This window comes from Balearica regulorum, chromosome 13 (assembly GCF_011004875.1).
Source record: "Balearica regulorum gibbericeps isolate bBalReg1 chromosome 13, bBalReg1.pri, whole genome shotgun sequence".
NCBI classification, from domain to species: Eukaryota; Metazoa; Chordata; class Aves; order Gruiformes; family Gruidae; genus Balearica; species Balearica regulorum.
The window spans coordinates 16,830,907-16,846,929 of NC_046196.1; the positions used below are offsets into that span (position 1 = coordinate 16,830,907).

General features: G+C 36.5%; 1 long non-coding RNA gene across 1 annotated transcript in view; it reads right to left on the reverse strand.

Annotated features, from left to right (window-relative positions):
• Positions 1-16,023, reverse strand: part of LOC142603643 (uncharacterized) — a 67,324-nt gene that overhangs the window by 14,171 nt on the left and 37,130 nt on the right. The window contains exon 2 of the long non-coding RNA XR_012837542.1: positions 13,171-13,258. This is a non-coding gene — a long non-coding RNA (uncharacterized LOC142603643). The remainder of the gene's footprint in view (positions 1-13,170; positions 13,259-16,023) is intronic.

Sequence of the window (16,023 nt, forward strand, 5' to 3'; positions counted from 1 at the left end):
TTTTTCATTTCTAATAGACAAACTGGGTAACTTTCCAAGAGTCATAGATTAAACTGGATCAAGATCAGGGGTTCTTGAATCCTTTAATTCAGATCACTAAACCTGTTTTTTCTGAAACCACTTAGAACTGTCCAGGTATTGCGGGCTGCTTATAAAGCTGTTGCTGTTCTGCAGCACTGCTATTTCTATGCAAAAAGGTAGAATTTAAATGTATGACTTTCACCACTGCTGTCCATATATTGCTCTCTGAAGTCCTTAGCTTTGCTTAATATTAGATAACTAAATACATCGTTCATAAAAGTCAGTAATATCACATAAAATTACCCCTCTTCAGGAACAGACCTATTCCACTAAAAGACACTAACGGATTCCTAATGACACCATTTTGTTAAGGAGCCCTCTCAATTCTTGACTTAAGGGTGTTTTAGTGTGCGAATGACACCAAAGAATAAGTATTCTTTAATACAAACCTTTCTCGGCTTTATTGGTCCCCTTAATGCCCCACTCAGTGTTCACAGAGGTGATTGCTCGGGGAGCTTATTGAGCGCTATGAGAGGGAAAGAGGGGGTGTGTCGTGCTCCCGTGGCACTCAGGTGGCAGGCGTCACGTTGGCCCCCACACCGAGCATCTGTTTCAGAGAATCCTTCTACAAAGTAAAGAAACACTAGATGGATCTGGGGTCAATCACCTCTAAAAAGTGAGAACATCCAGAGATCTGTGGATGAGGTTTTCTCCTGAACCGTTATTGTCCTAGTGTTCATGAGCTATAAGTTAATAGACATTTACAAAGACTGGTTTTAAACTGAATATATCATTACTTAGGATAACTGACAATTATATGATGAGAAAAAATTCCTAATGTGAACACAGAACTAACAGATGTGGAGGAACAGAGCTATGACAGACAAAATGGAACTTGGGTCTATTTCTAACACACAAACCCCTACCATCTTCCTATCAATACGGTGATTAAGCTTTATCAGCCATACAACAATCGTTGCCCTTGTCTATTTTTTTGCATTGTCAAAAATGGAAGCTGCCTTTCAAATGCACAAAATGTAAAAGTCACCGTAAGTAAAGGAAATGCTACAAGTTCATTTCCGTGCAATTAAAATAAATAAATAAAAAAAAAAATCAAAAAAGGAAGGAAGAAAGGAGTTTAAAATGTAGATGTTTAGACAGCCCTGCAAGCCCCCTTGTGACCTTACTCTGATATTTAACAAAACATTAATCTTCTTGCCAGCAATTATAAAGAATACAGTGATGTAGCTGGGGCTCAGTGAGTGAGTAATAGTAATTCCATTGTTCTCTTTTATTTATGCCTTGGCTGTACCAGGCAGATGAGGTAAGTTGGGGCTTTTTATATGTTATTATTCTGAACTGGCAATACATAAAGGCTGATTACACAAATATCTGTCTGTTTCTGAAGCACTGTTTCACACCTCCTTCCAGCTCATGATCAAAGCGTTTCAACATTTTATTATGAAATCATGAATCCCCCCTTTAGTTTGCATATGAATTATAGTCTTTTTTTTAAGAACACTGGTGTACAACAGTGACAGTGCCTTTTGAACCACGGAACAAAACAAGGTGTTACACATTACTTCTTGAAGGCAATGACTTGCTGAATAATTCTGTTTGTTGGAGCACAGTCCAATCTCCCTATTGAATACAAAAGCCTTGAGACCAAAGAATTTTTTTTTTTTCTGTGAACAGGCCAGTGATTTTGTTTCGATTGTAAGGAGAGGGGGGGGGGGGAAAAAAAAGGCCAAAAAAAAAAAAAAAAGCAGAGCCCTAGTAACAAGTTGAGAAAATGTTGCCATGTAGCTGTAATTATAACAAATCTAAAAGAGCTTCCCTCTGCTTTTCTGAAATGCAGTAGTTATACTAAAAAATTGAAAATAATTCAGTAATTCATTTAATAACATTCCACTGTACAAACGTGCATTCTGCAAGGTTCTAAGTCAGTTCCACATATGTACCATAAAGCACACTGAAGAAACAGCCAAGAAGGCGGCAAAGCATAGCCCAGTAAGTTTTAAGCAGGTATTCTGCACCTACTTCTTAGAACTGTCATGGTATCTTTAATATTCACACTTACTACACTTCAAGGATCAACTTCATAACAAAACTTATGATGAGCAATCTTTCTACTTCAGAAAGAGGAGAGGTTAATTTATCTGCACTGATTTTTTTACCCTCTAAGAAACTTGCATTTCAGAGTCTCAGAACTGTGAATCACGGATAAGATTCCCACTGACTTTTACAAGAACAACATCCAGTTGTGGATGCTTATGCTAAGATGCATGTTCCTGTACAACAAATATACCTAATGGAATGCCCACAGTTGTTCTTTTACATATACCATGAACATATACCATGTTTTATTTCACAGTAGTCCAAAAAGTGTGCCATTCCTATAAAATATATTTATATTCTAAGGATTTTTCAAGTTTGTTTTACAGAATACAAATATGAACTGGGAACAACCTTATGAATAGAAAGGACATTTTATTAGGCTTTACTGCCAGTGATTTGCAACTATTCATGCCATTTGTGCCACTTCAGTCAGAGCAGGATTTGGTCCGTAACCATTGACTTCTCTTGTCTGTAATGCCATCTTCTCCCTCTGTTCAATTCTCTGTATTGACAGAGACAGATTCAGCTCATCTCTAGAAATCTGATAATGTCACCAAATCAAAATTTAAGGTGGGAGGGTAAAGAGAAATTGCTTCTATGTTTCATTACCAGCCTAAAGAATGAAGTATTTAAACTCTGATCACAGGACTTCCATATGGCTATGCAGTGAAAGATCATATAAGCCAAGGCAACAGCCTAGCTAAGAATACTTGGTTCGTTAAAAGATTTTTTTCAGATCATCAGTAGGTGACTAAAGTAAGCAAATTTAAAACGGCATTTGTTTTCTGAACAGCTAAAGGCTTAGCTTGTTACACTGAATAGTATTTCCCTCTTGGACTAAACCCATGGAGGTTATCCAAAAGCAGATTCAACTCAATGGCAATTAATGTAACTTGGCTCTCCGTTACCAGTGGGACTGCAGTGCTAGGGCTGTCATACGATATAGCATCTTTTGTCAGCCAATTCAGTACATTTGAAACATTTTGCAAAACTGGCTACCACTTCAGACTTGCTCTGTGAAATAACTTTGAACATGCATCTTTGACCTTACGATCATTTCTTCAGTACAGCCTAAAACTGGGGTGGGTTTAGATTCTGCACGTTAACATAATTGCATTTTCTCTACTAACGTATTTTAAAGCAGAACAGAATGGCATTGCATTGCGTGAAATTAACAATTATGTTTTTATCAGTGTAAATACCTTTTCATTGAAATGAATTAATTCATATATTAAAACTCCCTAATATTACTCAAGCTTCTTGTGCAGACTTAGAAGTACCAGACCAAAAAAAGGAGATATCCTTGCCTTAATGTCAAACTTCAGAAAATAATCCATCTGGCCCCATTCACAGACAGACAGGCCACGTCCCCGAGTACCTTACAAAATCAATGCTCTCCATGCATGAGGCACAAACTCACAAAGGCAAGAATTCAGAGTTGAGCCTTAAGCCCTGTTCATAATTTGTTTCATTGTTGCAGCACATATGAGATATGTAAGACCCCCAGCAGCTTTGAAGCTCCTGTTCTGTTCCTGCACAATAGGGGTGAGTTAAGGATTGCTTTGTATCCATATCCCTTCGGTTCTGGTGCCTGGGCAAGCTTTAAAGAAGGTATTTAATGTTATTTGAATCAGGTTTTATCATAATGTTGAAGAAACAAAATAATATTTGGGAAAAGTAGCATAATTCTCAAACCAAGATACATTAAAATGTCCTCAATATATCATGCAACTCATTATGTGAGACTACACCATTCCTCTGAGCTATGAATTTACACAGTACTGGAAACCATAAGAGATAAGAAAAGGCACTTGAAGCCAATTCTGTAAGAAAGACATTTTTTAATTTGAGAAAATATACTTTTGCAGGACAGATACTTAGATGACTAACCTAGTAAATTTCTACTTCAAAACCTAATTTTATGGAACAAAATTTATCAAAGTTAATGTTATATAATGTAGTTTTGCCAATTTTTTACATTATCATCTTAATAATATTTTGTAGTCTCCCAGACTTTATGGGATAGATATTGCATTAGTTATACTTTAATGGATCACAATAACTACTTTCAAATCACTACTGTATCACATGCACAGAATCCATCACCACAGAGTATTTAAATAATAGGAAATCCATACAGAACAATATCATAACTAGATGCGGTTATCCAAACAAGCTTCATTCAAAATGCTAACAAATCCTCATTCTTTACCTCTTTTGTACTTAACAGCATCGAAGCATATAGAACATGTGAACCTTTCTGTAAAATTTGTAAAAACAATACTTTCAATATTATCAATGCAGAATTAAGCTGCAAGTTGCATAAAAATTTGGAGTACATCTTGAGGCCCTCACAATGTAAAAGGCTACCTAGAACAAAATGGTATTGTATTATGCTGATGCAATTAATGTATTATAACATTTGTCATGCTGCTGGCCCATGCAGCCTCGTATTCTCTGCCTAGAAATATTTTGCAGATTAAGAGAGATAAGAGTGTTCACAGTCCTAGAGCTCTAGGTCAAGATGACTTTTAAGTCTCCCAAAACTGGAACATGTAGACTATTTTAGCTAAGTATTGCTGACTCAAAGACATCTTTAAGAATGAAAAAAGAGCCTCAAGCTCAGCACAACTCGCAGAAATCCTAGAGCCTCAGTTATCTTCATTTCAGGTTTCTGAATTATTAGTACTGAAATGAGCTCTTATTACCCAGAAGCAAAGTTGCAAATAGTATTGGATTAAGAAAAAACCTGAAGAAACATAAGGTGGAACAGTGTGTTCTTCTGGGAGTAAAATAACCTTCAGCTTCCTTAGGGTAGGTAGATGCTGTTCTGTGAGGGCTCTAGCTGCACTAAAGTTGGCTGATCTTCTAAAGAAAGCAATTATACTTCTCCTTTGAATGCTCCTGCTAACAGAACCTTGAAGAGGAATTAGGAGAGGGCTGGGTACCTCTCTGATTTGGGAAAGTGGTCAGGGAAAAATAAAGGAGAAGGATATAAACACTATCTGATTAGCACACATGTATCTTATCTTTAAATTTTCTGAGTAAGTTTGCTGTTTTGTTTCCTCTCATCTCTCCAGCTGCACAGTTACTAAACTTCTGCTAGAGTGGATGAGGAAGAAATGTTGTATTTTTTGGCTCTATCTTGGCATTCTACACTTGAGACTTCTGTTGTGTGAGGTAAGCTTAGCTTGCCTTGCACTTGTTGCTGCCATATGGAATTTAGAGTAGCCTTTGACTCCGATTTCTTCTCTCTCTCGTATTCTCATCCTACCATTTTTCTGCTTGTCAACTGCCTATAATACATATTTCCAAACTCTGTGCTTACTGCAGCAGCAGCAACTCTAGGGTGCTTACTGTGGCAACAGTATGTCCAGGGTCAGCTTCAAATCAATTACTGTAACAGTCTCCCTGATGAACTTGCTACATCTCGTCTTTCTAAATTGGAGACTGATGAGAATCAAGTAGCTCATGTGATTTTCTGTTTCCCCCCCAAATTTTGTCATGACTGTGTCATTTGTTACATTTCTTGTATTTATTCATGTATTTCACACTGATGCTCAGTTTACAAAGCCATTTTGCAATACCACCTAAAATATGACCATGACTATGATTACAAAAGCATTTAATGATTGTTGTAAGTTTAAAACAAGCTGTTATGGTAAGACCTATACATATTGTCAGGCAAGAAAGTACAAAACCAAAAGTTCAAAAGCTCTTGGCAACCAACCTCAGAGGCTTGTAGAAGATCAAACACACACACATGCTCAACAAAAAATTTTCATTAGAAATTTGAGGTTCTGCTCTTGGGCACCCTCGGACCGTCATTTGCAGAACACGCAATGAAAGCATACTTTCCTCCGCACCCCCTGGTTCGAACTAACTTGCATTGTCCAAGCACAGCTGGTCACTCCTCCTTTTCCCCCATGGGTTTCATCTCTTTTGCCCAGCACATGAAGGAGCTGGAACCCATCCCTGAAGTAATTTTAACCTACTTTTCTTATCTTCTGGATGATTTTGGAAGGAAAAATTGTCATCTTCTGAAGCTATTTTACATTTTGGGATTACGTCTCACAGATCTTTTAACAAATTAACAAGCAAGTTCTATTCAGATAACTAAGCACTTAAAATTTGGGACCATATCGATGGTGGCAGAAGGCGCTGTGTTAACAGTTCATGAAACTCTGGGCTAGGCCAAGATCCACAAAGGTACCGAGGTACCTAAATCCTGTCCATTTCAATGAGATTGTAGTATTTAATTCCTACAGTCTGCACCTCAGAAATATTAGCATAAAGGCAATGAGACGAAACTTGGGCTCCCATGCAACTTCATGTCATCTTAGGTAGGGAAATGACTTGGCAAGCACACAGCAAAAGATACCTGGCTGGCATAAGCAGAGAGGTAAGCATGAAGTGTGCAGCTTCTTAATCAGGCACATGTTGCACTGCTGAGCAGAACAGCTGTTAAATACTTTTAAAAGTCAGACTCTAAACACTACAGAAAATGGCTATGGGATTAAGCCATATACAATTTTTTTAAGATATCTTTTGTCTCTGTAGCATCTGCTCTCATTATGAACTCATTTTTTTATCTATGCTTGGGTCCATTTCTTAAATCTGAATACTTGACAAATATTTCCACTGGCCTACATCGATAATCAAAGTCTGAAAATAACACTTTCAATATGGTTAATTCATTAGGAAAATAGAAGATACATCTGCACTATTTTAGTGCTGCTGCTTCCAATGCCATTTTACATTACTTTGTAAATTATGCTAATATTTATCTATATAATTTTGGCATCTTTAAAAATTAACAGTAAGGAGTATCAGTGAAAAGCAAGTTATATCTGCTTGTAAGAAATTAAGACGCTATTTATATCTGATACGCATTCTTCCCAGTCACGATGGAACTGATGTAAGACCATCACTTCAGTCAGATATTCCTCTCTCTCAGACATTTCCTTGCTCTCTGGTGCCAAAGTCTATTGTTAACTGTTCATAAAAGGTCTTCCTAGAGACTGATAAGTTGCATGGGGTCCTTAGTATATCTCTCTTTATTCATGCTGAGATCATATCTCCTGATTTTCTAGCTCTTCTCCTCCAGGTTCTGTGCTGCAGTCCCTTCCTTTTTGAAGTTTCTGTTTTCATAGATGACCATTACTTTCTTATGTTTAATTCCTCCTAAGTGCTGTAATTTCCCAAATGTTTTTAATTCCATAAGCTGTTTCCTGTGATCTTCTCCAGACTACTTCTCAGCATGGTTTTCAGTTTTCTCTGGGGCTATACTTCTTTTTATCCACCTCTTCCTCTCCTCTCTCTTCCCTCAGCATACAACAGCACTGGCCTACTTCAGCCATAGCTCATTTGTCTGTTTAGCATCTGTTTGTCATTCATACCCCTTGATGTTATAACACTCATCTTTTTCATATTCTCATCTATAGCCCACTGTGAATACTTGCACAACGCTTTAGATTCGCCATAGAGCATTTAGTTCTATTTCTTCTAATAGGATATTTGCCTCCTTATCTTCAATAGTCTCCTTCTTCCTCAGGAAGTTTTAATATTGTCATCACTATTTTAAATTTACTGTTTCCTGCAGCTGATCTTTAATTAGAAAGCTGTAATGGGACAGTGTAGCTGCAGAAGCCCCACTTGTCCAGCCTACAGACATAAAAATTCACTCCTAAATACAGAGTTCGTCAGATGCCAAAATGCAGGCCTTCCATTGCTTTTATTATAGATAAAGAAGCCCACTGAAAATGTCCCAATTTGTCCAAATACTCAGAACTCATGAATATCATAAATGAACTGCTATAACTTAATGAAAAAAATGCACCAACGCTGTAGAATTTGCTTTGGGTACAATGATTGCTAAAGTTGGCATGCAGTGGGCATGTCTTTCTGAGTTTCACCTCCTGTTTCCCTATGCATCTGCGAATCAATGCAAGCTAAACAAAGTAAAATTTTTGCACAATGTTCTATTGTGAGGCTAAATGAGTTTTGCCCATTGCTCTGAGATTCTATAATCAGTATTTATTTTTGACAAAACTTGAAGGCCAGAATCATATATCAAGGCCCAGTTATGACATTTAAAATACACCCATTTTTTATACCAAATAAGAAAGCTTACAAGCTATACATCTGAGAGATAAGGTGAATACAAAACAGATGAGGAAAGCCCAAGGTAACAGTGAGATGATTAACGACTAGTGTAATACACAGTGCTACTGCACCTCAACTGCTTGGCTATGATTAAACTAATTTAATAACTGCTACCATGCGAAGAAAAGGAATTAATAGCAGAATGGTAGTTTATCGTCTTCTCTCTTCTGTAATTTACTCAGCACCAAAGTATTTATTAGAAACATATTTATTGTGTATTCACTTTTGGACGTGCCATATGTTCTTGTACTTATGATGTAATAATTTGTGTTGGTTTTTTTTTTTTTTTTTTTAAGTGCTGTATAAAAAGACTAAAGCTGAAACTGGAAAAAGTCACTAGATATCAGTGCTGAATGTGAGATCAATTTCATAGGAAGAAATTCATGCCTCTAATGAGAAGTTTGCTCTAATGAAATGAAGAAGATCAAAGCTGATAGAAAGCAAAGCTATGTAATGAAACAGTGATTTAAGAAGCCTGGGACATTCATTTTATTTTCATTGTAAGATAGGTTACTTGCCTTACTCTTTGGTATTGTTTATTCTGGTGTCTGTACATGGTTTTGATTATATTAATTAGATTATTGGCCAAATTCTAAACTGTTGTAAATCAAAATTGCTCTTCTGTCTCCAGTGAATGACAGTGACTTATACCAGCTGATGATCTACCCTTCAATGTCTTACAGGATAAAGATTTTGCAAAAAAAAAGTTTGTTTGTGAAAATGTTACAATTTATTGCAGTTTTGCAAGTGGATAGAATTTCTTGCTGTAAATACTTTAATTAGTATTATAAAAAGAATTGAAATTTAATTAAAGATGAAAAAAAAGCACAGTGGAAATTTTTAAAAGGATAAAACCAGAAGAAACACTCCCAGATTTGAATGCCATTTTAACAGTAATCTGAACCAACATCTGAAACGTGTTATATAATTTTAAACATATACTAAAAATTATTTTCTTCCAGCTTAGAGCAAGTGCAGACTCAATAGTTGTTCCAAAGCTTTTAGTTATTTTTCCCCTCAATCTCTAGACATAAACAAACAAGAACGCTAATTTAAAATGTTACTTCAGGCAAGAATCTTGTCAAAGTAGTTAAACAGGGTTAGGCTCAATCATCAGAAGGTAGGGTAACCTCTAGAGAAAGCATGCATCATGTAAACACATTGCATTTATTCAAACAGTGATTCTCCAACAGTTTGAAACCAATGCCTTAGTATATTATTGAAAAATATTACTTTTGCTCTTAACACGACAATCAAGTGTGTGTTCACTTTTCATGTATATATTGAACATGACACTTTTCCAAAATGCATTTATGATACTGAGTAGGTGGGCAGGTTTTATTTGAGATTATTGTACCTTTAATTCCTTAAATTTTCCTTGTTTCTCAGAGACTGTTGTCAATGGCACTGTGTGCAGTTTCTCCACTATGACTGCAGTTTTACTAGTTTATGAAGCGTACAGTACAACAGGGAAAAGGTGAACTTGATTTCTGAAAGGACATCAGACTAGCTTGTGTGCAGGCATGGTTAACATGATAACAGTTTGGCTGTAAGTTCTTTGAAACAAGGAGTGTAAATTCAACAGGTTTTACCTGGGTACATCTGAAGGGCTGGAAACCAAAAGCATTTCTCAGGATCTGAATCTGGCTACCCATACTTCTGGTGTTCCCACTAGAAGGTAACCCAGGCATTTGAGCAGGGAGAGCTGTGGTGCTACCACAGCCTCGATGGTCCACAGGCCAGGACTTCAAGGTACGTCATGGGGGCACCTGCTTTGAAGTTTAGACACAGCCAATGAGATCCGTTAGACTTCAACCTGGAAAGCATTTATGATGTATGTGAACTGTCCAAAATGACAAGAACTGACGCTGCCTGAATGCAAGAAAGCTCCACTGAAGAAGGAACACTCTATTCTGCCAACCCACTGAGACCTATGACGCTGTTGAGGTCTCCATGAAAACCAGTAAAATCCTTAGGGAAGCTGACCACTTTATGGCCACTCCATTCCAATGGCATTCATTGGCCCTGAAAGGTTTTCAGAGATGCAGAGAAGTTGAGAGTTTCCAAGGCCAGGTGATGGACACAGGCTCTGCCAGAACCCAAATGGACCCAAGGGGATTCACAGGAACACAGGGCCTGAGACACAGCACCACAAGGTACTCGCTCCGCACAGAGCCCAGTCCATTGCTACTGGAAGCAATATATAATCCACTTTACAAATGTAAAAGCTTTATCTGAAAACTTTTGTCTACTTTGCTCATATGAAGAAGCAGTTCCAGAGTCTGAATAAGCACTAACAGTCTGAAAATTTATTGATAGTGTATATTTATTTACTATCTTGTTCTAGGTGTCTCTGGCAAACTGTCTCTGCTATGTCTACGCAGAGAGGGGAACGCTCCTGCAGAAAGAGCGTGACCAGGCTCCTGATGCTCAGGATTTGGTTTGGATGATTTTCTTCTGATATACAGTGTTAATGTCTCAATGGTTCTGCAGAACTGTCATTAGTTTATCAATCATTATTTTGTCACTTAAGTATAGTGTTACATATTCTCTCACTTTCTATTTTTGCATTATATTTTTAACCTTTAGGAAAAATGTAAATGTCAGTTTGTCACAGTGTAATGATGGACAAGTGCAAAAGGAGCAACAGTAAAGTTTACCATTCAAACAGATCCTCATATATTCTGTAACACATGTTAATGCAGTCAAGGCAGTCTACTTTATATTCAAGACAATAATCATTCAATAAGTTGAAACTTTTTTCATGGATGACTTTCATATGACATAATTTTGAGTAAGTTCTATCTAGAAAATTATCAGGTTGTGTAGTATTTTATACTTTCAAAAGCTTCATTTCAATGTATTTGAAATAAAATAAAAACCATTTCACTTTATTTCACCTTCCTATTTTTTCCTTGTAGGGTAATATACTTAAAAATTAATATAAAAATATACAATTATAAAAAGCCAAAGATGACTTCATAGTAGAATAAATATGCCCATATGCTCAGATAACTAAGTGAAATTTAGTTGTGTTTGTGTATGCATATTTAGGTGGCTACCTTCAATAAAGAACCTACATGCTACAGTTAAGTAACGTAACAAGGATTTGTATAGATGGTGTAGCTCAATATGCAAGTTCAAATGAACTTGCATTCTTCTGTAATTTATGCCTTTCTTTTTAAGACAATATGTCCTCACATTTTTCCAAGAATAGATGTATAACTTAGTCTTTTGGGCACTGATCCATTTTACACATTTCCTGGTCTGCCCTTCTGTTACTGGAAAACTTATTTCAGGATGAAAGCTTAGTTTGTGTAAGAAATAAAATCAATTCAATTGAACATAGATGACTGTTGCACAAACACACGTATACTGTGTTACACACAAATGCTGACATTTATCAGTATCATTTAGAAGCAACCAAATAAACTCCTTCCAGTGGACCAAATTTCTAATGGGTGTATTTACGTAACATTTGCATTGGACTTAGAACAGCCTGGGCTCTGTATAATGTTTCAAATAGGAGTACTAAACCGGTGCATTTCTTTCCCATCGAACTAAGATTTTATGTTTCTGGCAATGGTTTTGGAAGATAATGTACTTGTTAGCCAAAAAACCCATTCAGAAAATAACCTCACTCCTACTTTGATGTACAAATGTAACAACAGAGTTCCTTAGGAAGGGATATGACCCATCTTATTTTTACACATATTTCCCCCCCCCCCTCACCCCCCCAATGTCAAAGATACTTATCTTAGTGAAAGGCTTCTCCATGGATTATATTTTCCTTCTTTTCTTTCTAGGCTACCCTCAAGATAAATGAACTTTATCTTTTCAGGAAGTTAAAATTTTTATTTAAAATGTGAAATCTTGTTGAGTCCCAGGGTTAAGTGCATGGTTTCAAAGCTGATACGCTTTGAACATATGGCTCTCTTATTTCTAGCTATATTTAACATTCTTTTATCTTGAAACATTTTGCTCAATTTCTCAGAAATGCCATTTGTTTAAAAAAAAGTTTTTGAGAATCAAGCCTCCAGCAGGACTATCTCTTTCCTCTATTTATACACAGGACACAATCCTGGCAACAATTTAACTCCAGCAAGTTGGAGAAATTCCACCTGGACTAAGTGTCCCACAATCAAACTGGCTGTGTGTTCCCAAAGGTGGTTCACTATCAGACGGCAACTGAGACTATGTTGCATTTCTCTTTGCATCAAGGGAAATAAAATCAGTTATGAAAAAATTTTACCTCAGAGGGGCGGGTCTACATTAATCCACTTTAAGCTTGGCCTTGCTCTTGGAGTGCTTTAGATTGCTTTTTTTTTTTTTTTTTAAAGTGCCCCAGGTCATACTGGGATTCCAACTGAATCTGGCAATAGTACACTTCATTCTAGACTATATACATTTCATTAATACTTTGTTTAAAAAAACACCGCTCCCAGCCATTTGCCTATTAAATGTTTCAGTTGAGGGATCAGGACCTATGAGATACAAAATCTAAATCAACTCAACAGAAAATATTTCAATGTTTCACAGTACTCAGAAGAGAAATGCTAAAACATGTTTTTGGGAACCATGCTACTTCCAATATCATTAGGAAAGAATCGATCCTGAATAAACATGAAGCGTTTTGAGAGCTACAATAATGAAAACACGTACAAATTTGACTTTAACTACAACTAGTATCACTGTCGTTAATGCAAATGTTTCATTAAGCAATCTGGATTAGATCCAGAGTGTTCACCCCTAAGGAAAAGCAATACCTCTTGTCTTATAGGTGCATAGTAATGATACTACGTAGTAAGATAAGGCTATTTGATCTATTAAAATTACAAGAAAGAAACAACTCTTGCAGATACTTACAATTAGGATACTCTTTTAAAAAGCAGAATTGAGCGCCACCTACTTCTTATCCCCCAAGTCTCACATTCAACCAGTTCTGCCCTTATACCTGCACAAAAGAAAAAGGAAGATTTTAAGTTTTAATAAAATGTTGGCATCCAATCTGGGCTAATTAGACACATGGATGTGGCAGCGTTCTCCCCACTTGCAGATCCCAGGTGAATATTCTACCCACCTCCTAGAATCCTTCTGTATCAATTCCCTTAACTTCTCCTATTAAGTTTTTAATTTATAATTTCTACAATTATGATAGAATGTAGATTAACGTAGAATTAATGTAGAAACGTTTCTACAGTATTGGAGAAATGTTTACTGGAACAGATATTCCAAACATGCCTTCACGCAGAAGAGGAGAATCCTAACATTTTGTATTCTAGTGCAGGGGCAGCGCTCTACTTAGACCAATCACTGTAATCTGGATACAATTACCTTTTTTTTTTTTTTTTTTTTTTTTTTCCAGAAAAGATTTATTTTTAAGGAAACTACGAGGATTGTCTGGACCTTTCTGTTTTTAATGAGATGATATTTTCTGATGAAAGACATTTTCCTCAAATGATTCTTAATATTGTTCTACAAAACATAGATTTGTCATGAAAAAAGGCAGCTAAAGGAAATTATCTGTTAAAGTGTGCTGCACAGCCCCTTACTTCCTGGAGTGTTCCACTGAATTTAATAGGAATACTCTACTGGAGAACCACTACTCAGCATGAATAATTGTGAGACTCTGCCTGCCATATATCTGTCATGATCATCTAAGATCAGTGATCTTTGGGACAATGTATTCCACTACAGCCTTCTTACAGAATATCTCAACTGTGGAAAATAGCACAAAACCTTGCAATAGCTACAGATAAACAACTAAGATTGATTTTCTAGTACCATTAGGTCTATTACATTCAAGTACCTTAAAATTGAATAATATTCTTTTAAAATTGCAAATAAAAGCCTAACTAGGGCTGCAATGGCATAAAAATAATGATGATAGACTACCGTGATGACAGTTCAAAAGGGATATAATTTATCTGTGAGATTTAAGTCTGTGCTGCTAATACTTTTATTAAATGGTAAACCTATACGTTGGAGATTTCTGATCATGAAATATATTGGAATTTACGTTAAGGAGAGATAGATACTCATAGACATTACTATATACAAATGATATCTCTTTTATGTAATCTATTCACTACCAGAATTATTTAAAGGAGTGCTGATATTGAGAAATTAGTATTGATTAAAAGACAAAAACAATCCCCGAGAAAATTTAGCACTGAAATCAGACCAAAACATTAAATATAAGAATGAACAGTACCAGTAACTTGGAGTACCACTTCCTAAGAAACACATACAGTAGCAAAATCTATTTTAATTGCATATGGGGACTTTGCCTGGATTATGCCCAGGCACATGACAAACCACTACCAAGTCCCCTGTTGGGAGTAAAGGACAAAAAGTGCTTTTACTTGGCTTGTTGCCACTTTTCTCAACAACAACAAGTCACTAGTCACAAAACAAGAGTCCCCTGCCTCAAGCCAGCTACCCCTAGGGAGGCTCTGGCTGGCAGCACTTCCAGGCAGCTCCAGCTTCCCAGTGCCCAGTGCTGGGGGCTGCCAGCCCTTCTCCTTGGCACCAACTCAACTGGGCTCCCCAGTTTTTACCTCTCTTCCTCATTGTTCTGTATCACCTTCATTTAAAAGCTATTGCATAGCAAAGAGAAGCCGTTGCAGACTCCAACTCATGAAATATTCTCCTGATTATGGAGTAGTCATATTTTATCTTTCAGAATGGTACAAGATTTCATTGCCTCTGGCAAGAGCAATATGTACAAGCCTATTGCATCATAAGTAGACACAGAGTAATCAATGGTTACCTGACTAAATAAAGGACAAAACCTATCCCTGGGGCCCAAGCAAGGGTCATAACAAAGGATCCGGATGCTTCTAATTCCTTAAAAGCCTACAAGGCTTAGCACTCCTATGAGAAGCAAGCACTCAACTAGCATATCTTGAACATCCCACAGATGTCAGCAAAGATTGATCACAAAATCAAGAGATCTTGTCAGTCTGGTGAACAGGGGGCAAGAAACTATCTCAGCTACCCAGAAACTCTGTTTTAATGACAAATGGAGGAACAATCATTTGCAGCATGCATTTCCAATACATTTTTATGCATCTTTGCAGACAAGGGAAGGAGTTAAACAACTCAGTGTCACTTGCCATCACGATACTACCATACAGACTTTGCCTCCCTCCACTTCTGAATTCCTAATTTGATGATGCTATTGCTCAAAATGACATTTTATCAGTTTCCCCAAGAATCACACAAATGTTGAACTAATGCCTAATAAGGAGGGTTAATTGGGACATCATTCAACATTTTGTATACTTGCATTGGAAACTGTTCTTCCGTTTTCCAGTGCAAATCTACATCTTTCTTGGCTGGAATAGAGAATCTTCTCTCTGGCTTGGTATTGTATAAGAATATTCTTCCATTAATTTTTAATAAATTTTTCAACTAACATCAGTACAAACGTATCTGCTTTTCTTATAGCACTGTATTAGTTTTAGATCTTTTAACATTTATAGGAGTTGTCCAACAAATTTAGCAATATAATCTTGACAGAAGATAAATAAAACAAAGGGAAATTATTATGAATTCTAGATACATCAGAAATAACATATCAAGGCCATTAAAAATTCTTAGGTTTCTCATTTATCTATTTTTATATTAATCTAGATTTTTTCTGCATTTTTATCACCACTGCCCAGTGAGAAAACAGTTGAATTGGCCTATACTTTCCCTTGGAATTATGACTGA